This window comes from Oryctolagus cuniculus, chromosome 3 (assembly GCF_051225735.1).
Source record: "Oryctolagus cuniculus isolate XC-2025 breed Fujian yellow rabbit chromosome 3, ASM5122573v1, whole genome shotgun sequence".
NCBI lineage: Eukaryota > Metazoa > Chordata > Mammalia > Lagomorpha > Leporidae > Oryctolagus > Oryctolagus cuniculus.
The window spans coordinates 14,928,797-14,952,416 of record NC_142869.1 but is presented as its reverse complement, the minus strand read 5'-3'; the positions used below and the strand labels follow the sequence as shown (position 1 = coordinate 14,952,416).

The 23,620-nt window shown below is 41.2% G+C and overlaps 1 protein-coding gene and 1 non-coding gene across 2 annotated transcripts in view; both read right to left on the bottom strand.

The window, feature by feature from the left end:
- Positions 1-23,620, bottom strand: part of FAM124B (family with sequence similarity 124 member B) — a 186,545-nt gene that overhangs the window by 97,647 nt on the left and 65,278 nt on the right. The gene's annotated exons all lie outside the window — the stretch shown is intronic.
- On the bottom strand, positions 7,758-7,830 carry TRNAF-GAA (transfer RNA phenylalanine (anticodon GAA)). Its single transcript has one exon. It is a non-coding gene; the product is annotated as a tRNA-Phe (tRNA).

The following is a 23,620-nucleotide window of genomic DNA, read 5'->3' as shown; positions in this document are numbered from 1 at the left end:
TGGCTATTTCCCATCCTACCATTCTACAGATTGGAAAGAATAAATGTAATACATATATATATATATACACACATATATATGGATGGTGCAGGTATTATACATAACTATATACCTGCAGGTATATCTAACCCCCATGGTGTTGATTATATTTGAATTGTAAATTGCCCTTAATGATAAGAAACTAGTATTAAACGTAAACAGACAAATCAAAGAATCAGCATTCATATAATGAGCCCAATTTTTGATAGGCAATATTTTTCAAAGTTATCAATCCTTCACTACCTCCACCAGTATCTGTTAACAGCAGGCATTATCACAAAAATTGAAGCTACAAAAATGAACGAGCCACGTTCTTTGATGTCAGGTTGCTCACACTCTAGCAGAAAGAGGCAAAAATACTTTACAGTTTAAATTTTGCCCTGAGACTTCTGCCACTTAAGCTTAATCCTTCCGAGAATAGGCAGCAGCTGTAACTTTCATACTCATCCCCAGCTGGACACTCTTAGATTCAACATTATGCAGTTCCCAGAAGCAAATTAAATAAAAAAGGGTGCTTCAAAGGCTCATGGAAAATGGAATCAAAAGATTTGTTTTTATGCAGAAAAAAAATGTGAAGTCACGCATAATTTACTCATTTGTGGTTTCCATGAATTTTTTGATGACCCCCCCATACAAAAATCTGCTGATTGGAGGCCCCACAGGGATTCCCTTCATTCTCAGAAAAGGTATGGGACTCTCTTCGTTGACCTCCAGAGGACACTGGGCAAAAAGGAACACGGAAGGTCACACCAGCACCCCTCCCACTAACCCTCTGAGCGGAGGGCTTGGCCCTGGTGTTTTTGTTAGAAACCTCCCTAGGTGATTCTGGAGTCCATATAAGAATGAGAGACCCTGCAGGGAACTTCACACAGAGCACTGGCTGGCCACTGATAGCTCTTATTTACAGCAGTTAAAAGATAACTGCATCGTTCTGTAAAGCACTCTGGGGGATCTTTCTTGGTTCTTTAAACTCTGGGCACTGGAGTGTTTCTGTCATTTCCACATGAAGAGTTTTATTTGCCTTGTCCTGAACCCTCCTATCACTTAAAGGGCATTTAGCTCCTGGTTCTCCAGTAATTTGTGCCTGTGCATAATTCATTTTCCACAGTTCTCTCACAGGGATTGTTCAATGCAACGTATGGAGTTCCATGTTCACATTTCTTAATCTTGTAATGCAAACGCCAAATATCACCAAGTAACACCTTACTCTCTGTGTACCTTGGTCTTTCCAGAAAGGATCATCCAGTCCCTCCATGATATTCTTGTAACTTAGATCCTGGCACACAAAGCCCTTCTTGTCAAACATCAGATGCACACCCACTGCAGATCTCTCAGAACTAGGCATCGTAGAATAGGTGGCTTTTCATCACTGCTGTGAGTCTCTGGAGAAATAAGTGTTAACTTTCCAGTCGAAATATACAATAGATTGGCAAAACAGTTCATAGAAAATACATATTATGAAAAAAAAACTACGCATAGATCTCTATAAAATGTTTACACCAAAATAAACATATTTAACTCTATTTTTATAATTTTTTAAAAATTTTTCTCAACATTCAGGTCAGGGTGAAGAATTCCACATGACTGGCTAAAAAGCCCAGGGGAGCATTTCAGGCATGGATATCCAAGACACCGTGGCAAAAATGTTCTACATGAAAGATCTCTGTGAGTGAGATCCCTGTGGAAAGAACAGGCCATCAAAGAAGGAGGTACCTTTCTCTGAAGGAAGGAGAGAACTTCCACTTTGATTATGGCCCTTGTGTAAATAATGTCAGAGTGTGTGGACTCTAGAGGCTTCCATAGCCTTGGCAGCTATCACAAGAGCCTCAGGTGATCACTGACATCATAAATAAGAGTGTCAAATGTTAAATCAACAGCAAAAGTCACTGTTCACTTGCTCCCCATGTAGGACCTCTGTCCTTAATGTGTTGTACTATGCGAATTAACGGTAAAACTAGTCTTCAAACAGTACTTTATACTTTGTGTGTCTGTGTGAGTGCCAACTGTTGAAATCTTTATTTAGCATTGAGTTTATCTTCTGTATATAGAGATAATTAAAAATGAATCTTAATGAAGAATGAGATGGGAGAGGGAGTAGGAGGTGGGATGGTTTGGGGGTAGGAGGGCAGGTATGGGGGAAGAACCGCTATAATCCACAAGTTGTACTTATGAAATTTATATTTATTAAATAAAAGCTTTCTATAATAAAAAAGAGCCTTGGGTGACCACTGACATCATACATAAGAGTGTTAATTATTCAATAAACAAGACTCACTGTGCACTAACTTCCCGTGCAGGACCTCTGTCCTCAAAGAGTTGTTTCATGAGACTTAATAGAAAAACTTGTTCTCAAGAATCACTTCCTTTTAGTGTATTAAGTGGAAGATATTCTTATGTCTCATAGCTATAGCTATGTCTAAAAGCTCACAAAAATGTATCATTCTTGGGTTCTTCTTTAAAGATAAGTTTCTAAAAGGAAAGGAGGGGAGGAAGGAAGAGAAAAGTGAAAGGGGAAAATAAAGCGAAATCACCTGCAAGATGCACTAACTGAACAGCCCTTGTCTGGACTGTTGAAGAAGTTTGTTTTTTTTTTTTTCTTTCTTTTTCTTTCTCATACAAGCATTGAACTCTTTACCTAGAATAGAATTAATCCTCTGTATGTAAAGTTAAATGAAAATAGATCTTAGTGAAAAACAGGACAGGGAACAGGAGAGGGAGGAAGAAGAGGGGTGGGAGAGTGGGTGAGAGGGCAGGGATGGTGGGAAGAATTACCATGTTCCTAATGTTGTAATTATAAAATGCATGTAGATACATAAATTGTTAAAACTATAAAAGAAATCCACATGATTTTCAAACTATGATTTCTTCTACTTAACGCTAAAGGAATCTCCATATTTAATTTTAGTATGCAAAAGGAATCTCCATATTTAATTTTAGTGTAGTCTCAGAATGAAAAATTTTTATTCTTTTTTTAAATGAGAGCCCAGAGATGTGAAATTTGCAGAGATTGACCTACACATAGCAAGACTGCTCTGAGATTCTCTGGCTTGAAGAAAAGATATAGCCCCCACAAAGGGACAATACAACAGCAGCAAATATCAAATATGCTTAGCAGATTTAAAAAACTACAAATAAAGAGAAAAACCTCATCTTTACACAAATGTGCTTCTTTTAGTCACTCCTAGAACAACTCCTAGAAGAACATGGAATTGTGGAATATGGTCTGCTGATAAAACAGGTGCATGCGCTACAGGAAAGACTCATTGTTCAAGAGCAAAGTGTGAGTGTGAATTAGGACCCTGGCTCCAATCACATAGCACTGCCCTTGGTGTGGCAGGCAGGGCTGGGCTGCATGAGTAGCTCTTCCTGCTTAGCTCTGTAACTGGGTGGAATACCACCTTACACTTCCATATTCTTGCCTCAATTCATGGAGAAAGAATGTTCACCTTCCAAGCTATCATCTCAAGTAAATGAGTAAGCTTGTGCAAGTATCCTGCAGAATACCTGGTACTCAGCACCAGGTAAGTACTCAGTAAATAGGTGCTCAGTAAATCAACGTTATCCCCACGACAGTGAGAATATTTAAGGGGAAAAATGTGAGGATGAAATAATTGAATTGCTATGGATTTTGCTCAAATACAATGACATATGAAATTGATGAGCAGGCCACTCGTCCAGAGAAGAACACAGACTGTAATAGCAGGGCAAGTAATCCAAGGCCTTGGAGGTCAGAGAAACTCAAATCCTGACCTGGTGCATTGTTCATGTGACTTTTGACAAGTCACGGAAAATGCTCATTTTGAATTTCTCACTTGTTAAATGAGGATGTTTTTAGATTATAAAAGAAAAACAGCAGGAATGGCTTAATATGAGCCGAGGCCGTTGGTTTATGGGAATTGTTATCAGTATTAATGGTAACTAATCAGAAAACTTCAACATTTATTTTTGGGCAAATTTATTATTTTTATAATAAGTCCAGCAAATTAGCAAAGGTCAAAATGCATGCTCTTGGCCTTTTGGGAAGCAAGTTTATAAACATTGGAAAGTAGCCTCTAATGAGTTTTCTGGATCACTGGAGACCAACAAGTGAGTTCTGGACCGATTGTCATCTTGACAAAGTTACTACCCTTGGAATGGGAGACCTTGTGCCCCATTGACAAAGCAAACAACTGCTTTCCTTTTTACCAGAAGGCAAAACTGGCAGTCATAAAATTGGTGATGCATGGATAAAATAAGCCAAAACTCCCTCCCTAAATAAATTACAGGGAAAGAAATTGCTCATATAATGTTGATATTGCATCTCCATAAAAATGTACATTCAGTCAACTCAGTCACAGAGATATAAAGGTCTATGCTAAGTATATAAACTAAGCAAGGAATGTTTACATTATAGAGCATGTGCCAAATCTATCCTTGAGTTGTCCTGTGAAAGAGAAAGTCAAGGCTACCCCTAAGAGGGTCAAACACAACTATCCAGGTGCATTTTGTTGGGAATGAATGTAAGTAATTCACATGGTGTCAGACATTTCAGACCCTCTGAGATTGTGCTTCTGTAGTGACATTGTTGACAGGGATTTTGCACAACTAGTCTCAGCATTGCCATTCTTTTCCACTGGCTCTATCCAATGATTCCTATGAACCTCCTGAAAAGAATTCAAGCGTAGGAGTTATTTAATATACACAACAAAAGAAACGTTTATGGTATTAAAACAGATTAGGTTAAGTTTGTGGTTTCATGTTCATGGGGGTCACTTTCTAAAAACTTCTTCATTCAAAGGTTACAGAAAGTGGCTGTATTTTGCTATTTAGCAATCATTTCATATTTTGAAATACCTTTTAAATATTTAATATAAAAATGAGTACAACATGGAAATATAAAATTTCAAAATAATATGAGAAATGATACGCTTGTCACTGAACTCATGTCCACTCCACAGGGAACAGTGAGCGGCTCTCGAGACTGGCCATGTGTATTTATCAGTTCAGTTGCTAGGGAGGGGCCCATAAGCTGTGCACCTGGAAAAGTGGGATCTTCTGCCTCATTTCTCATCTACTCCTAATTTCCACAGCACTCGGAAAAAGAACATACACATTTTCTGTACATTGTCCATCTCTCAGTCTTGCTTTTTCCTTCTTTGTGCTGTTTATCTCTGAAGCTCTGTTGTCTCTATTTTGCTGAACAACCTCTATTACACTGGCCAACAGTGTGAAAGCCTCATCCAGACTTTCCAGGACCAGGCTGAATCCATTTCTGAGTAGTTAAAGAGTCTCACAGATTTCGTGGGATGGAAAAGCACGAACACAATTTAATTTCCAAGCCACTGCAGTAACAGTTCCCAGATACAGAAACAAAATGAACTAATGCTAGATTAAATACAGACGTTAAACACTTGATTCTCTTCCTAACAGGTTTTATTGGTCAGGGAATCTGCTCCAGCCAATATTTTAAATTCTCAGAAAGAACGGTTTAAAAATATCATTCCAGCTTACTTTATGTACCATTGTAACTTTTTTAAACAAATTTCATTAATATAAGGGGAAACCACTGTGAGTTTTAAAGTGATTTTCTTTACAAAATTATAAGAGACCTTGTGGATTAAATACTGCACTAAGAACAAGAAGTTTAAAAAAGACATTGAATGATAGCCCCAAGCTGTCATCAGTGGTCTATTATATATTTATTTCTGAGCAGACCATGTTTAGATAATCTATAACACCTGGACTCACAATGATGATGGCAGCATCTTCTTTAAATGCTTTGAGTGCTGCCAATCACTTTGGTCTCTTCCTTGGACTTTGTGACACTGTCAGGTACTTGCTCTGTCACACAGAGTTTTTCTGCAGTGCTCTCGGATGGCTATAAATGCCTAATTGCTCTCTGCTTTTTAAATTTCCCTATCACTGATCAAATCAATTCTTAGCACTTGCTCAAAATGATATCTGACACAAAATTAAAATTCAAAAATGTTAACTCTATTATTCTTAGCTTTCTCATTTAAGGTTTAGTAAAATTGTGACTTTTAAAGTTTAGATTATTCTAGAACTAGACCTTTAGTTTTCATTTCTTAGCCTCCTTTAATATTTTTCTTTATTTTGGAAGAAATGTGGATGATAACACACCAAAGAGAAAAAATGCTATTAGTATTTTAGATATTCATATATCTAATCCTGCTGCTTGGAAACTGTAGATCAATATTTCATTCTTGTCTAGTTGCTATATAAAATGACAATTGAATTTATGTATATATGTGTTTATTGTACATTATTGGATTCACAGGGAAAATTCTGGAAAAAGATTAGATGGAAGACTACAATAATGATTATCTCTAGAGTTGGGATTAAAGTAGACATTATGTTTCTGTTGAATTTTCAGTGTTTCAGTGCTTTAGAATTTAAATCGTCATAAAGACTATGCAATCTTAAAAGATTCTTAATTATCTTACCAATACAATTATCTGCTTAATATCATCCAAGTTCCCTTTAGATACCAGCATTACCATTTGCACGAATGTGCATATCAACATTTAAGAGGCCAATTGCCTTGTAATAACAAAGTGGAAATTATTAAAAACCACAAAGTTCTGTCTGTCTTGCCCATAGCCTAACCCAGTGGCCCCAGAGACTTGTTCCTCATCCCTTCTCTGAGATCCCCTGCCGGGTCCAGCCTTTCCATGCATCGTGTTCTCATAACACACATTTTCCAAGAGCCCTTTGAGGATCCATGTATGCACGAATTTCAAAGTCTTTTGCACTAAAATAAACTCATCTTTGCATTCCATTTTTCCACATACTTTCTGAAGTATTCTCATATATAAGAATACTGAAATGTCCCTGTTTCAGGGATTTCAAAGACCCCCTGATGACCATGGACCTGAGGTAAGAACCTTTGAACAAAAAGTTAAGTCTTTCTACAGAACATTAAAGCCTGAACATCCTTTCACATTTGCTATATGCAAAGGAATTATCAATACATAATTTAAGAACAATTAGGAAGACATAGAAAATGATGGCTTATAATACTGCCTTCATAGTTTGAGGGGTGAAGAATTCTTAGAACTATGTCTCATTGCTCTATCTTGCAAAGTCCCTGACCAAGAGAAATAATCCAGTAATCAGAGTAAAAATTTTCTGTTCTGTTCCTAGTGCATGCCAGGTCTCAGGCTCAAAGATGCCCACTTACCCAACAAGTAGTTATGGAGAATTTTAGTGATTATTTAAAAATAAGTTAATATACTGACTTTAGGTGAAAATGTGACAGGTTCTAACTACTCAAGAGAAATTAGCTATTATTATTTTAAGGATTCATTTATTTATTTGTTTGAAAGGCAGAGAAACAAAGAGGAAGAGATCTTCCAATCTGCTGATTCACTCTCCAAATGGGCACAACAGCCAAGGCTGGGCCAGTCTGAAGCCAAGAGCCTAGAATTTCTGGGTCTCCCGCCTGGGTGGCAGGGGCCCAAGAGCTTGGGCCATCTTCTGCTGCTTTTTCAGGTGCGTTAACATAAAAGGAAGTGAAACAGCCAGGACACAAACCGGTGCTCCTACAGGATGCCACCAACACCAGCCCCAGCTATTATTATTGGAGACATAAAATACTAAGGTGAGTTTGGATCAGCATCAATCAGGAGGCCTTTGACTTTGAAAAAGAGGGAGTGATCTATCCAGAGCTATGAAGACTGCCAGAAAGCTACAAGCATCAATGGGATTTTAAAAATCACTGCTGAAACCCGGGATCGAACCAGGGACCTTTAGATCTTCAGTCTAACGCTCTCCCAGCTGAGCTATTTCAGCTTGCCTGACAGTGCCTTCTGTGTGACATTGTTGAGATACTATTTGTTTTACGATAACAAAAAAAAAAATCAATATTCCAATTGAGCTGAAAGTTGGCACTTAGCAATGATTACAGAGGTGATGAGGGAAGTTCCATCTTTAGAAGCTGGAAGTAATAAATCATTTCACTTTTCTCATTTGCATTTCCAACTGCTCTGCTTGCAAACCTTTTCTTCCACTTAGAAATAAATCATGGCCTTTTCTTGGTGCCAAAATAAAAGACGCCTTTTGTTGGAATTTCCACTCTAGTATATGCTTTATTTCTAGAAAAATGACAGCATGATGTATTTAAATATTAATTGAATATCCGTTTCCATGAAAGCAACTTTCAGAGACCCACAAATACAGCGAGGAATAGATACCAGGGAAGACTAAAGCTCCAGGGAGATCACCAAGGTGGAACGGCAGACACAGAAAATATGGTGGAGCAAATTAAAGAGAGTTCTGGGGTAGGCAGAATAATGGGCTTTCAAGGATGCCCTTATCCCAACCCCACAAAATATGAACATGATAGGTCACAGAGCAAAGAGAAAATCGGGTCGCAGATAGAAGGGAGGTTACCAATCAGCTTAGCTTGAGTCAGAAGATTTCCCTGACTGCTCCAGGTGGGCACAATGCAAAAACAAGGATACTTACAGGTGGGGGAAGGAGGCAGAGGAAAGAGAGACAGAGGGTGACATGAGAGGGACGTGGCCTCATATTGCTGCATTTGAAAATGGATGGAAGTCATAAGCCAAGGGTTGCAGGCAGTTTTGGAATTAAGAAAACAGGTTCTCCTCTGGAGCCTCCATAAAGGAATGCAGCCAGCAGAATCCTGCTTGTAGCCTAGAAAGCTGATTTTGTGTGTCTGACCTCCAGAACTATACAATAACAAATTCGTGTTTTTCTAAGTCACCAAAATTGTGATAATTTGTTAAAGCAGCAACAAGAAACTAAAATAAACTTTTAACAATGTATTTATTCATAAGTGAACTGAACATTAGAATTTTGGAATGTGTAATATTAGAATTTCTAATACTAAATGTTCCTCAGGTGGATTCTATAGTGTGAAGATAGGTCATGTTTGATGAGTTAAAGTCTCATCTCTTCTCATTCTGAACAATTTTAAAACCTATAAGCTTAATAAATATAGACAGTGAGTCAAATTCCATGATCGGTTTAAGACAGATTTTGTATGGTTTACAATAGGAGATAATCTAACACCATTTGTCATTATCACATAACTTCCTATATTCCCTCAATTTTAGGTAAAATGTAGTGAAAGAATTGAGTGATTCATTTGATTTCTCTGGACTTCAGTTACCTCATCTATAGCATAACAGTGAGACTCAGTTTACTGAGTTATAAGGAGATGAATGAGGCTGCATCCGTGAAAAGCACTAAACAATATCTGGGAGTAATGGCACTGGCAGTAGTACAAAGATGTTGAACAACAAAAATAAAATTCTGGCTTTTTTCAGATTTAAAAAAAAAAAAAAACAGATCTCCAGGATCAACTGTTAATCCTCGGTCTTTGGTAAATTTTTAGGGGAGAGAGGAAGCACATTTCTGCCCCACAAGCCAGCTTCCAGTTTGAAAGATGCCAGTAATTTGTGGATGCTGAACACTTCCCAAAGGATCAAATTCATTCACTCAAGGTCATCCGCAAACTGGGAGTCTGGTAACAGGGTAATCACACTGCTGTTACAATTTCTTCCTACCGTAGTTTTGCAGAAAAATACATTATTTTGAGAATAGGACATGATTTCACCTGCTAACTAGGTACTAAATCATTTCTAAATGTTTCTTTGGAATAGAAAATCAGAACAAAATTAAGTCGAGACCTTCAATTTGTTGTTGCTAGATCTTAGAACTTCAGAGACCTCAAACTTTAAATGTGAACTAACAGAAATATTTTTAGCAAACCTCTGAGTATTGAGGAAAAAATATTTTGTGTGTGAAATGAAATAAGTGTCAGAATTAAAAGCCATGAGTCCTTAAAACACATCTTTTCTTTAAGTCCATGGTATTTTCTTAAACCTCTTTGCCCAGACAGGGCTTTCCCTACAGTGATTTTTCCCAGAAGAAGCCATGGTGATGTCACAGTTTCCTTAGGGTAAACTGTGGTGGTGTCTCACTCTCCTCGGGAGGTGGCATGATGCTGTTACACTCCTCGCCTATCATAAGCAATACCCTGACTGTTTTCACAAATTTGCTTCCTTTCGGATGTGTATATAGAGTCTGATTTCAGGCAGGGGTGGGGAAACTTTTTCCTGCCAAGGGCCACTTAGATATTTATAATGGCCAGGATCTGTCAGGCCATTGGGTGCAAACAGTTAACCTTGGTTATTGCTCTAGCAAGTGTCCCTGGGACAATCCAAATGGCCAAAATAATACATTGTGATTGAGTAGATTTAGTCAAGAGTTACCAGTGAGGCTTTATGCACATCCAGTTCCCCCATCAGGGTCATCAGTTACTGACAAAATCCCCTGCTGACCAGTAGCTTGAAAGGGCCTCCTCCTGCTGCCCAAGTGGGCTGTAGTCCTACTGCAGCCTTCGCTATGCTGGCCTTCTGCCTGGACCAGTTGTCTCTGCACCTTCTTTGACCCAAAATCTTAAACCTCACAGTAACATCATTCAGAGGCCATCCAAAATAATCAACTTAAAAAATTAGCCTGCTATAGATTTCCTGTATGTCGAGTCCCGCCTGCGGTTGCTTTGGCAGGACAAGACCAAGTGCCCCATCTCATAAAGCAATTCTCTAATGCATTTCTTCCAAAGCCTTTAGCCTATCCATTCTGACATACCTTCAGAATTAATCTCTAGTCCACTGGGTGTTGGAAGTTCTGATGCTACGCTAACTTACTGATAAGTACTCTTCCCAAAGCTTGCTTCCCTTGGCTCCACATTTCTGTTTATGTTCTCTGAGATGAGTCAGCCTGCTCAGGCTTCTCCTGGGACACTCCACCAGTTTGCTCTGGGCTAGCCCAGGCAGCAGTCCCTAGGGTGCTGGGACTTACAGGAAAGGCACCAGGGCTGCAATCTTGACCCTTGAATGACGTGACTGCTTACACCAAGGACACGGCTGCCGTGACCCCGTTGCCTCCAAACCTGCCCTAGAGCACCACAGATCGTGAGACTGTGACCGTAGCATCAAGGGCAGAACAGGAGGGATGGGAATTTTCTGGACTTCTAGAAGAATTTAACCATCGCAGTTTGAGTCTCCTAACACTGACTTATCTTCCTACCTGAAATGGAATCCGATGTGGTGTTTAGACATCCTTTTACACAAGGAGATCCCAGGACGCCCCCAGATATTATTTACTCTTAGAAAACAGAAGCACTTTTTCAGAACGTGTATTCCCTATTGCAGGCTTACACCTTCACTGTAAATTCACTCCAGGCAGGTTGGGCTGAGGAGCTCAAGATGTAATCAAGCGTTGACACTGTGTCCTTCACAGCTTTCTGCACCCCAATCAGCCATCCTGAAACCTAAGGCTTAGCAGCTCTGGGCTTCAGTTTCCTTATCTTTGAACTAGAAAAATGTGCTCTAAGATCCTCAGGTGGAACTCCTGGGATTCCATGGGGCCAAAAGAGACACAGGACTGGGGGTGATATAAGCTTCAGGACTCAACTGTTAGGACTCAAGACAGAGTTCCATGCCTCAAAGACCAGGTGCAACTTCTACAGAAGAGTTTCATCCCCAGCAGCATTACTCAAGGTATGTCGGCAGCCACCTTTGCCTGGGTGCATATTGCAATATAATTTTTTCATTAGAAGCACTAGATTTACACCTTCACAGGTGATGGGGCTACAATTTCTTCATGGCACAAAGCAGAGTACATGGGATGAGGCTTAGATCCTGTACTCCATCAGAGTGACCCTTTAATAAGATGCTCAATAGAAGCCTGATTTGAGTACATCAAAAGAAGTAGTGGCCGGCGCCGCGGCTCACAAGGCTAATCCTCCGCCTAGCGGCGCCGGCACCCCGGGTTCTAGTCCCGGTCGGGGCGCCGGATTCTGTCCCGGTTGCCCCTCTTCCAGGCCAGCTCTCTGCTGTGGCCAGGGAGTGCAGTGGAGGATGGCCCAGGTGCTTGGGCCCTGCACCCCATGGGAGACCAGGAAAAGCACCTGGCTCCTGGCTCCTGCCATCGGATCAGCGCGGTGCGCCGGCCGCAGCGCGCCGGCCGCGCCGGCCACTGGAGGGTGAACCAATGGCAAAGGAAGACCTTTCTCTCTGTCTCTCTCTCACACTGTCCACTCTGCCTGTCAAAAAAAAAAAAAAAAAAAAGAAGAAGAAGTAGTCAAAAACTATGGTTTAAATGCCCGCAGAAGTTAATGTTTTCACTGATTTTTAAAAGATTGTAAATCTTTACTTCATCTGATTAAAAGAAAAAGCTGCCGATATTGATTCTGTTGTGTTACGTAGCAGAGCGACTTGTTAGAACAACCATCAAGTGCTTCAACAATGATCTTATCATGGACTGAGATTTGCTTTTGCATTTCTTTACCTAAATTCTGTGAGTTTTCAAGTTGCCTCCAGTTTGTACAATCCAAGTGATCACCACAGCAAAGGTTATTTGATGTGCCTGTCCTAAAAATAAAACCCCCTTCTGTCACAATAAAGAGCCATCGATTCAGCCCACGGTAGCTGTCAGGTGATCTTTGCCATATAGAAAGGGTGATGTAATGGCATGATCTGCCCTGCCTCTCCCCTGCCCTCTGCTGCACCGGACTTATTATCAACATTAATCTTTGGGAAATCAAGGGAAGGACAAATTATGAGTAAACTTGCCAAACCTTAGACCTGAGCTTTCTGGGTCTCAGGTCCCTTCATTGCTACTAAAATTCTCCTTTTCCAGAGTTCCTCAGACAACTCCGTAAGTGCCTCCTTGACATGTGTGTGGCATTTAGCCCATTAAGAAACTGCTTCCACAGCCCCTCCTTTTTCTCTTGATCCTGACACAAAAGCACAGGACTTGAGTGGCCTCTGAGGTGCTATCTCCCAAAACATACTTGATTACTCTTCAAGGAAACAGTCAGAACCAGTCCTTCATATCCTTTAATTAAACCTGTTTTTTCCTTCATTCTTCTCTCCAACAGAGCTCCATTTTCTAAGAACCTCTTTCATTCTCATTTAAAGGCTAAACTCAAATCAGTAAACCAAACACACACTTTCACGTACAAAAGGAAAAACATCTCAACTGTAAAAGACACTTGTTAATATTATAAAAGAAACTCCTTGAACCACATCATGATTTCAGCAGCCTGAACCCCTCAGGTTAGGAGTTAAGAAGAACATCATGTGGGCTGGTGTCCAGGGTCACCCTTCCCTCTCTAAATGCTCACTCATTCTCTAGGGGACTTCGAGGTGTCCCTTGAGGGCACCTCCCCTTCCCTGCCCTATGTAAGCCCCTGCTGTGAGATCCATCACCTCTTTCTCTGATCTCCACCCCTATCCAGCTGAGTACTATCTATTGAGTACCTACTATGTGATGATGATAAGCTACCAGAATTCTTTGGGAGTGCAAAACTCAGTAACCTGTCTCAAAGCAGAGGTTCTTAACTTAAGGAAATGTTAGTGATGGTGGAAAATTCTAACCCACATCAGGTCTGCACAGTCTACATCTCTCTTTATCACCCAGAAAGCTTCATTGACTTGAAAGCATTTGCCAGTGTATTGTACAGTTCTGGATTTTCAACATTGCTGCCATGAGATGGGAAGCCTATCGCATCTTTCCTGGGCATTTACTGTTTTGTTCACCAGAGAAGTTTTAATGACTATAAGGTAGTCGAGGATACAGAAAAAAATAAACAAGGTCATTTAATTTTGGTTATTCAGGCACTAAGATATGTAATTCTTATAAGTTCTCTTTGGAGATTCCAAGGTGGCAGAATTGAGAAATGGCATGGTGATTTTGGCTAAAGGGAAATAGCAAAAAAAGTATAGGAAGTGCATTCCCAGGGGAGAGCTGGAGAGAAATCTGCAGTGGAAATTCTAAACAATGAAGAGGGAAAGTTTGGAGCAGCAACCAACGCGGACCCAACACATGACCCCTGCAGCCAAGAGCTAGAGGAAGTGCCAGCTTTGGAGAGCTGGGGGAAACCAGACTGCAGCAGCCTCTGCCTCTGGTGAAATACCCCAAGGGAGAGCCTAGCAGAATACACTGTCTCTGAGTCCAGCCCGGACCCTAATAGGGACAGGGTACCAGCCTAACTCAGCAAAAAAAAGGGACATATCTCTCTCCCCATCCCCCTACAATGACACCTGGCAACCAGCTGGGAGAGGTCACCATCTTGACATTAGTAGCAGCTGAGGCAGCTCGGATATACGCACCAGGCAGTGGGCAGGGAGAAAGCGCCATTTTGAAATCAGTACCAGCTGTGGTGGCTCTTATGCATGTGTGTGATCCAGGAATTTTACCAGAAGGAAACATCTGCATTCTCCACTGCTTTTAAGTCTGACTGAGAGATTTAAAGGGGGGCTGCATACCCACATAGGATAGTGAGGTGCCACCAGCATCTCAACATACTACAGGCTCCAGAGCTCAAACTGCCAAAGCAGAGCACCCACAGGCAGCTAACTCTGGGAACATCTCTGCCTCTCTGTGGACACGATAGGCTGGCAGGGCGGAGTGGATCTGCTGCATGCTGTGACTGTGGGAGCCTTGTGTGCTGAGATGGGGAACTCTGTGACTGTGCAATAGGGCTCAGGGTGTAGCTCGGTCTCTGGACAATCACTGTGTGTGGCACCAAATGCTCAGAGCTCCCTGACTGCTGGGGTGGGTCAGTGTAGTGAGATTTATGTTCATAGAAGGACTGAACAAATCCTTTGTGTCATTCATGTGACAGTGTAGGTGAGGGTTACACACATTGTGGGCTAACCCAGGGCACTGATCACCTTGGAAGAGAGGAGGTGAGTTGTGATTATGCCAACAGAAGGGATCATACCCTCCCCACTGCTGACAATAGAGATCTACCATGCCAAACATGAGTGTCACCTTGGATACTCGCCCTACCCTGGAGCACTGACTAGAGCTATCTGGCCACACCCAGCACATGCCTCTGGGTATTCACTGAGACAGCAGATACCACACTAAGCTACAGGGGCATAGTTCAAAGATAAAACTCATCAGAGGAGAAAAACAACAAGTATTCCAACAAATGCCAAACAGAAATTCAAGAAATAAGAGTAAGAAAGACAACATGACTCCCTCAAAGGAACACAGCAACACTTCAAAATATTAGAACGTGAAGGTGAAGAGAATGCTTAAATGCCTACAAGGAATTAAAAATATTAGTCATAGGATTACTCAAAAGCAATGAGAAGCAAATTCACTAATTAAAGAAAAACATAGATGACATGTAAGAAAAAATATCCCATGAGGTTGAGATTTTGAAGAGAAATCAAACCAAAATATTAGAAATAAAGAATTCAACATGACAAATAAAATACAGTGGAAAGCCTTAGTTACAGGCTTGGTGAGGCAGAGAAAGAATATTGAAGCTAAAAGAAAAGTCCTTGGAAATTTCTTAGTAAGACTGAAAAATTAGTAGAAGAAATTAGAAAAATTAAAAAACAGAATTGGATATTTATGGGATACTGTGGGGAGCAAACCGGACTAGACTGAGTTACTGGAATTAAGACTTATTCTATGCATCTGCTCTCCCACAATATGGCGCTGGGAGAGGAGAAAACAGCTTCTACCCAGCTGCCTCCAGTTCAACCAATAAACAGCAGGACCTGCTCCTGATTGGAGGAGAGCAGCGTACTCGGCGTGTGGGCAGCCGAGTTAGGATTGGCGGAGGAGGACTATAAAGGAGGAGAGAAACGGCATGCACCAGGAACATCTAAGGGGAACATCTGAGGGAACACCTGTGCAGCCCCCAAGAAAGCCGGCCTGCGGTGTGCCGCTCCCCTGCGGAAGTGGGGAATGTGGCCAGGGGGAACTGCCCTTCCACGGATGTGGAAGGGATAGTAGCCAACCCGGGAAGAACCAGCAGTAAACCCGGGGAGGGCCGAGCAGACGAAAGAACAGTGCAGGGTCCTGTGTCGTTCCTCCACGAAGAGGGGGAGCGACATAATGGTGCCGTGACTCGGATAGGAAACTTAGGACGGATATGAAACTTAGGAGGGAGGAAACGGGAAGAAGTAGAAAATGCCGGAGAGAGAGACTAGCAAACAGCCTAGGGAAAAGCCGGACGAAAAAGGTGCCGGAAGAAGCTATTGAAAGCCTAGGCATAGACTCAGATACGGACTACGGACTACGGGGGGAAGTTGGGAGAAATCTCTAAGGTCGAAAGCGAAAGTGAAAGCTAGAACAAACAGACTCGGATGCGGACTGTGGGGAGAGGCCAGGAGAAATGAGGGAGGAGTATTGTTGGAGGAAAGCTTGGGGAAACATACTGGGTAGAGAAAAATGTTAGGGAAATTGAAGCCGCGGGGGGCAGGCCGAGGCGGAGACGAAAGCCACTTTGGGATTCTCAAGTTAGCCCGGGAATGGGGGGCGAAAAGTTAAAACCAGAAGCGGAAACGTAAGCCTGGTTGGGATCCGTCTGATTAGCCCGGGGAGCAAAGGACGGGAAGCCAAACCGTGGGGCGGAGACGTAAGCTGGGTTGAATTCGCCAGGCTAGCCCGGGGAACTTGGATTGAATGCTAGTGGTGGAGACGTGAGCTGACGCTGTGTGACTCGCGGAGGCTGCTGTGCGCAGAGAGAGCGTGCGGGGCACAAGTAGATAGGGAACGCTGGGCTAAGTGCGAGACCGCGGAGTGTGTGCACAAAGCCGAGCCGCGCAGATGAGAGAGACGCGGGCTGAAGCGGCTCAGCTGGAAAGCCGCCGAGAAATAGCCTCGGGGCGGGCGCCGGGAGGCCGCGGGGATAAGAGAAACAGAAGTTTAGAAGTAAAATGAGAGAAATAGGAATGCTGGAAGATAGAAGTAAAATGGGAGAAATAGGAATGCCCGGAGATAGAGAAATAGAGAAATAGAAAGGCCTCCCCTCAACATGGCAATGAGAAAGCTTGGATTCGGTCTGCCCGATTAGTGAGGCGATGAGCACCTGCGGCGGCTAGCAGCTTATGCGCCGCAGGTCACCGAAGACAGGCACGAATTAACATCAGAAAGGCCTCCCCACAATACTGCAATTAGAAGGCTTGGATTCGGTCTGCCTGATTAGGGAGGCGGTGAGCACCTGCGGGCGGCTAGCAGCTTATGCGCCGCAGGTCACCGAAGACAGGCACGTTATCAACACCAATAAGTCACCCCACAACAGGGCAATGAGAAAGCTTGGATTCGGTCTGCCTGATTAGTAAGGCGGTAAGCGCCAGCAGGCGGCTCGACCAAAGTATGAGCCGCAGGTCACCGAACACAGGCACGCATCAGCGCCTAAAAACCTCCTCACAACATGGTGAAGAGAGGACCCGGATTCGGTTTGCCTGATTGATAGGACTTGTAAGAACCTGTGGCAACTCTAGCAAGTAGAGCAGAGTGTGTGCCGCGGGACACCGAAGACAGGCACGTATCAACGCCAAAAATAAAAAGAAAGGGGGATCTGTGGGGAGCAAACCGGACTAGACTGAGTTACTGGAATTAAGACTTATTCTATGCATCTGCTCTCCCACAATATGGCGCTGGGAGAGGAGAAAACAGCTTCTACCCAGCTGCCTCCAGTTCAACCAATAAACAGCAGGACCTGCTCCTGATTGGAGGAGAGCAGCGTACTCGGCGTGTGGGCAGCCGAGTTAGGATTGGCGGAGGAGGACTATAAAGGAGGAGAGAGACGGCATGCACCAGGAACATCTAAGGGGAACATCTGAGGGAACACCTGTGCAGCCCCCAAGAAAGCCGGCCTGCGGTGTGCCGCTCCCCTGCGGAAGTGGGGAATGTGGCCAGGGGGAACTGCCCTTCCACGGATGTGGAAGGGATAGTAGCCAACCCGGGAAGAACCAGCAGTAAACCCGGGGAGGGCCGAGCAGACGAAAGAACAGCAGCAGGGTCCTGTGTCGTTCCTCCACGAAGAGGGGGAGCGACAGGATACTATCAAACAAAACAAGCCTTAGAAATTCCTGAAGGTGTGGAAAGAGAATGCATTAGAAGGTTTATACAGTGAAATAATAACAGAAAACTTTCCTAATTTGGAGAAAGAAATGGAAGTCCAAGTACATGAGGCACCTAGAACTCCTAATTGACAAGACCAGAAAAGGTCATTGACATGACACATTGTAGTCAACGTTTCAACAATAAACATACAGAAAAGTTTCTAAAATGTTCACTAGAGAAATGCCAGATTACTTTCAGAGGATATCCGATTAGACTCACAGCTGGTTTCCCACCAGAAATCCTACAGGCTAAGAGAGAATGGAGACGTAGTCCAAGTCTTAAAAGAAAAAAAAAAAACTCAACCCAGAATATTGTAGCCTGCAAAGCTCTCAATATGAATGAAGGTGAAACAAAGACCTTCCATAACAAACAGAAGTTGAAAGACTCTGTCACCACATGTCAAGCCTTACAAATGATGCTTAAGGATGTATTATACACAGAAACACAGAAGTATAGTCACCACTATGAAAGAATGTGAAGGCAGAAAACCTACCAGTAAACTACAAAAGAATAGACATTTTTCAAAAGAGGAAATCCAAATGGCCAACAGACACATGAAAAAATGTTCAAGATCACTAGCAATCAGGGAAATGCAAATCAAAACCACAATGAGGTTTTACCTCACCCCGGTCAGAATGGCACACATTCAGAAATCTACCAACAATAGATGCTGGAGAGGATGTGGGGAAAAAGGGACACTAACCCACTGTTGGTGGGAATGCAAACTGGTTAAGCCACTATGGAAGTCAGACTGGAGATTCCCCAGAAACCTGAATATAACCCTACCATACAACCCAGCCATTCCACTCCTTAGAATTTACCCAAAGGAAATTTAATTGGCAAATAAAAAAGCTGTCTGCAAATTAATGTTTATTGCAGCTCAATTCACCACAGCTAAGACCTGGAACGAACCCAAATGCCCATCAACAGTAGACTGGATAAAGAAGTTATGGGACATGCACTCTATAGAATACTATACAGCAGTCAAAAGCAATGAAACCCAGTCATTTGCAACAAGATGGAGGAATCTGGAAAACATCATGCTGAGTGAATTAAGCCAGTTCCAAAGGGACAAATATCATATGTTCTCCCTGACTGGCGACAACCAACTGAGAACCAAAGGGGAAACCCGTTGAAGTGAAATGGACACTATGAGAAGCAGTGACTTGATCAGCCGTTGCCCTGACTGTTGATGTACAATGTAATACGATATCCCTTTTAGTACTTTTTTGTTCTAGTATCATTGGTTGAACTCTGTAATTAGCACACAATTATTCTTAGGTGTTGAAATTTAACTGAAAATTGATCCCTGTTAAATATAAGAGTGGGAATAAGAGAGGGAGGAGATGTACAATTTGTGACATGCTCAATCGGACTTGCCCCAAATGGTGGAGTTAGAAACGTGCCAGGGGATTCCAATACAATCCCATCAAGGTGGCATGTACCAATGCCATCTCACTAGTCCAAGTGATCAATTTCAGTTCACAGTTGATCACACTGATAGGTCTAAGAGTCAAAGGGATCACACAAACAATACTAGTGTCTGCTAATACTAACTGATAGAATCAAAAAGGGAGAGAACTATCCAACATGGGAAGCGGGATACACAGCAGACTCATAGAATGGCAGATGTCCTAAACAGCACTCTGGTCTCAGAATCAGCCTTTAAGGCAATCAGATCTGGCTGAAGAGCCCATGAGAGTATTTTAGGCATGGAAAGCCAAGACACTCTGGAAAAAAAAAAAAAACCATAAATGAAAGATCTCTGCAAGTGAGATCCCAGTGGAAAGAACGGGCCATCAAAGAAGGAGGTACCTTTCTCTGAAGGGAGGAGGGAACTTCCACTTTGACTATGAACCTGTCGGAATAAGATCAAAGTCGGAGAACTCAAAAGGCTTCCATAGCCTTGGCAACTCATGACTAGAGCCTAGGGAGATTACTGTCGCCATAAACAAGGGTGTCAAATTCTTAAGTCAAGAACAGAAGTCACTGTGTACTTACTCCTCATGTGGAATCTGTCCTTAATGTGTTGTTCAATGTGAATTAATGCTATAACTAGTACTGAAACAGTATTTTACACTTTGTGTTTCTGTGTGGGTGCAAACTGATGAAATCTTTACTTAATATATACTAAATCATTCTTCTGTATATAAAGATAATTGAAAATGAATCTTGATGTGAATGGAATGGGAGAGGGTGCGGGAGATGGGAGGGGTGTGAGTGGGAGGGAAGTTATGGGGGGGAAAGCCATTGTAATCCATAAACTGTACTTTGGAAATTTATATTTACTAAATAAAAATTAAAAACAGACAAACAAACAAAAAAAAAGAAATCCAAAGCAAACAATAGGAATATTTATGGAAACATAGCAGGTTCAAATTGTTACTTATCAATAGCAACATTTAATGTGTATGACAAAATTCTCCAACTGAAAGACACAGATTGGCTGAATGGACTAAAAAACAAGGCCCATCTACTTGCTACTCACAAGAAACAAACAAAGCAACAAAGATACATACAGATGGAAAGTCAAATGATGGAAAAAGGTATTCCATGCTAATGGAAAGCAGAAATGAGCAGGTATATCATCCTAATATCAGAAAAAAAATAGACGTTAACAAAAAAAAGCTGTTAAAACAGATGATTAAAGGATAAATTCAACAGGAAGATGTGACTATAATAAATTATATGCAACCAATTACCAGGTACCTGGCTATTTAAAAGAAATATTAATGTATCTCTTCCAGGTCAGCTCTCTGCTATGGCCCAGGAGTGCAGTGGAGGATGGCCCAAGTGCTTGGGCCCTGCACCCCATGGGAGACCAGGAGAAGCACTTGGCTCCTGCCTTCGGATCAGCGCGGTGAGCTGGCCACGGTGGCCATTTGAGGGTGAACCAACGGCAAAGGAAGACCTTTCTCTCTGTCTCTCTCTCTCACTGTCCACTCTGCCTGTAAAAAAAAAAAAAAAAGAAATATTAATGTATCTGAAGGGATACATAGATTTCAATACAGTAGTAATGGGGAACTTCAATACCCTACTTTCATCAATGGACAGGTCAAGTAGACAAAAAATCAGCAAGACATAACAGAGCTAATCTATACTATGAACCAAATGGACCTATCTGGAATCTACAGAACCATTCAACCCACAGTTGCAGAATACACAATCTTTTCATCAGTTCATAGAACTTTTGCTAGGATATATCATATGCTAGGCCATAAAGCAAATCTCAGCAACATTGGCAACATCAAAAAATTGAAATCATGCCATACATCTTTTCTGATCACAATCAATGAAACTGAAAGTCAACAAATCAAGAATCTCTAGAGCATATGCAAACACATGGAGACTGAACAACCTACTCCTTAATGAACAGTGGGTCATAGAGAAACTCAAAAGGGATTTCAAAAAAATTTCTGGAAACAAATAAAAATGACAGTAAAACATATCAAAGCTTATTGGATATAGCAAAAGCAGTAGTAAGAGGGAAGTTTCTAGCAACTATTGCCTATAGCAAGAAATTAGAAAGTCATCAAATAAATTAGCTATCAGTGCATCTCAAAGACTTAGAAAAACAACAACAACAAAAAAAACAAAATTAGTAGGAGGAATGAAATAAATAAAATTAGAGTAGAAAAAAAATGAACCCCCCCCACACACAAAAAAAAAAACATGCAAAAGGCCAAGGAAATGAAGAACTAGTTTTGGGAAAAAATAAACAAAATTGATACACCATTGGCCCAACTAACCAAAAAAGAAGAAAAAGAGAGAGGGAAGACCCATATTAATAAAAGCAAAGATGAAAAAGCAAATGTAACAAAGAATACCACAGAAATAAAAAGAAACATCAAGAATTACTAAAAGGAGGGATATGCCAATAAATTGGAAAATCTAGAGTAAATGGATAGATTTCTGGACACATACAATCTACCAAAATTGAGTCAAGAAGACACAGAAAACAAACAGAACAATAACCAAGGTAAAGATTGAATCAGTAATAAAAACCCTCCAAACAAAGAAAAGCCCAGAGATACATAACTTCACAGTTGAATTCTATCAGACTGTTAATGAAGAACTATTTCCAAGTCTTCTCAAACTATTCAAAACAAATAAAAGGGAAGGTATTCTCCCAAACTCCTTCTATGAGGGCAGCATCACCTTAATTCCAAACACAGAAAAAAATACAGCAGAGAAAGAGAACTATAGACCAGCATCTTTGATGAACATAGATGCAAAACTCCTCACCAAAATATCAGCTAATCAAATCCAACAACATATCATAAAAATCATTCACCTGGATCAAGTAGAACTTATCCCTGGTTTGTAGGTATGGTTCAACATTCACAAATCAATAAGTGTGACACATCTCATTTAAAAATTGAAGAACAAAAGACATATGATTATCTCAACAGATGCAGAGAAAACATTTGATAAAATACAGCACCCTTTCATGATGAAAACTCTAAGCAAATTGGGTATAAGAAGGAATATTCCTTAATACAATCAAAGTAATTTATGATAAATACATGGCCAGCATCTTGTTGAATAGGAAAAAGTTGGAAGCATTCCCACTAAGATCCAGAACCATACAAGGATGCCCACTCTCACCATTACTATTCAATATAGTCCTGGAAGTATTAGCCAGAGCCATTAAGCAAGAAAAAGAAATTAAATGGTTACAAATTGAGGAGAAAATCATACTATCCCTATCTGCAGATGAGATGATTCTATATACAGAGAATCCTAAAGACTTCACTGAGAGACTATTGGAACTAATAAAAGAGTTTAGTAAAGTAACAAGATATAAAATCAACACACAAAAATCATAACCTTTGTATACACAGAAAATGCCATGGCTGCGAAAGAACTTCTAAGATCAATCCCATTTACAATAGCCACAAAAAGAATTAAATACCTTGGAATAAGTTTAACCAAGGAGGTAAAAGATCACTACAATGAAAATTGAAAACATTAAGGAAAGAAATAGAAGACACACAAGAAAAGGAAAAATCTTCCATGTTAATGGATTGGAAGAATCAGTATTATCAAAATGTCCATACTACAGAAAGTAATTCACAGATTCAATGTGATCCTAATCAAAATATTAACAACATTCTTCTTAGATCTATAAAAAATATTGCTAAAATTCATATGTAACACAAGAGACCCCAAATAACTAAAGAAATCTTATACCGAAAAATAAAGCTAGAGGCATCAGAATACCAGGTTTCAAGACAGGCTACAGGGCATTTATCATCAAAACATCTTAGTATTGGCACAAAAACAGATGTGTAGACCAATGGAATAGGATAGAAACTCCAGAAATCAGACCATGCATCTGCAACCAAACTATCTTTCACAAAAGAACTAAAATCAATCCCTGGAGAAAGGACAGTCTCAGCAAATGATGCTGGGGAAACTAGATCTCCATATGCAGAATATGAAACAAGATTCCTAACTTACAGCTTACACAAAAATCCGCTCAAAAATGGATCAAAGGGGGCCAGTGCTGTGACACAGCAGGTTAAAGCTCTGACCTGAAGTCATGGCATCCCATATGGGCGCTGGTTCTAGTCCTGGCTGCTCCTCTTCTGATCCAGCTCTCTACTATGGCCTGGGAGTGCAGCAGAAGATGGCTAACCCCTTGTGCCCCTACACTCACAAGAAAGAC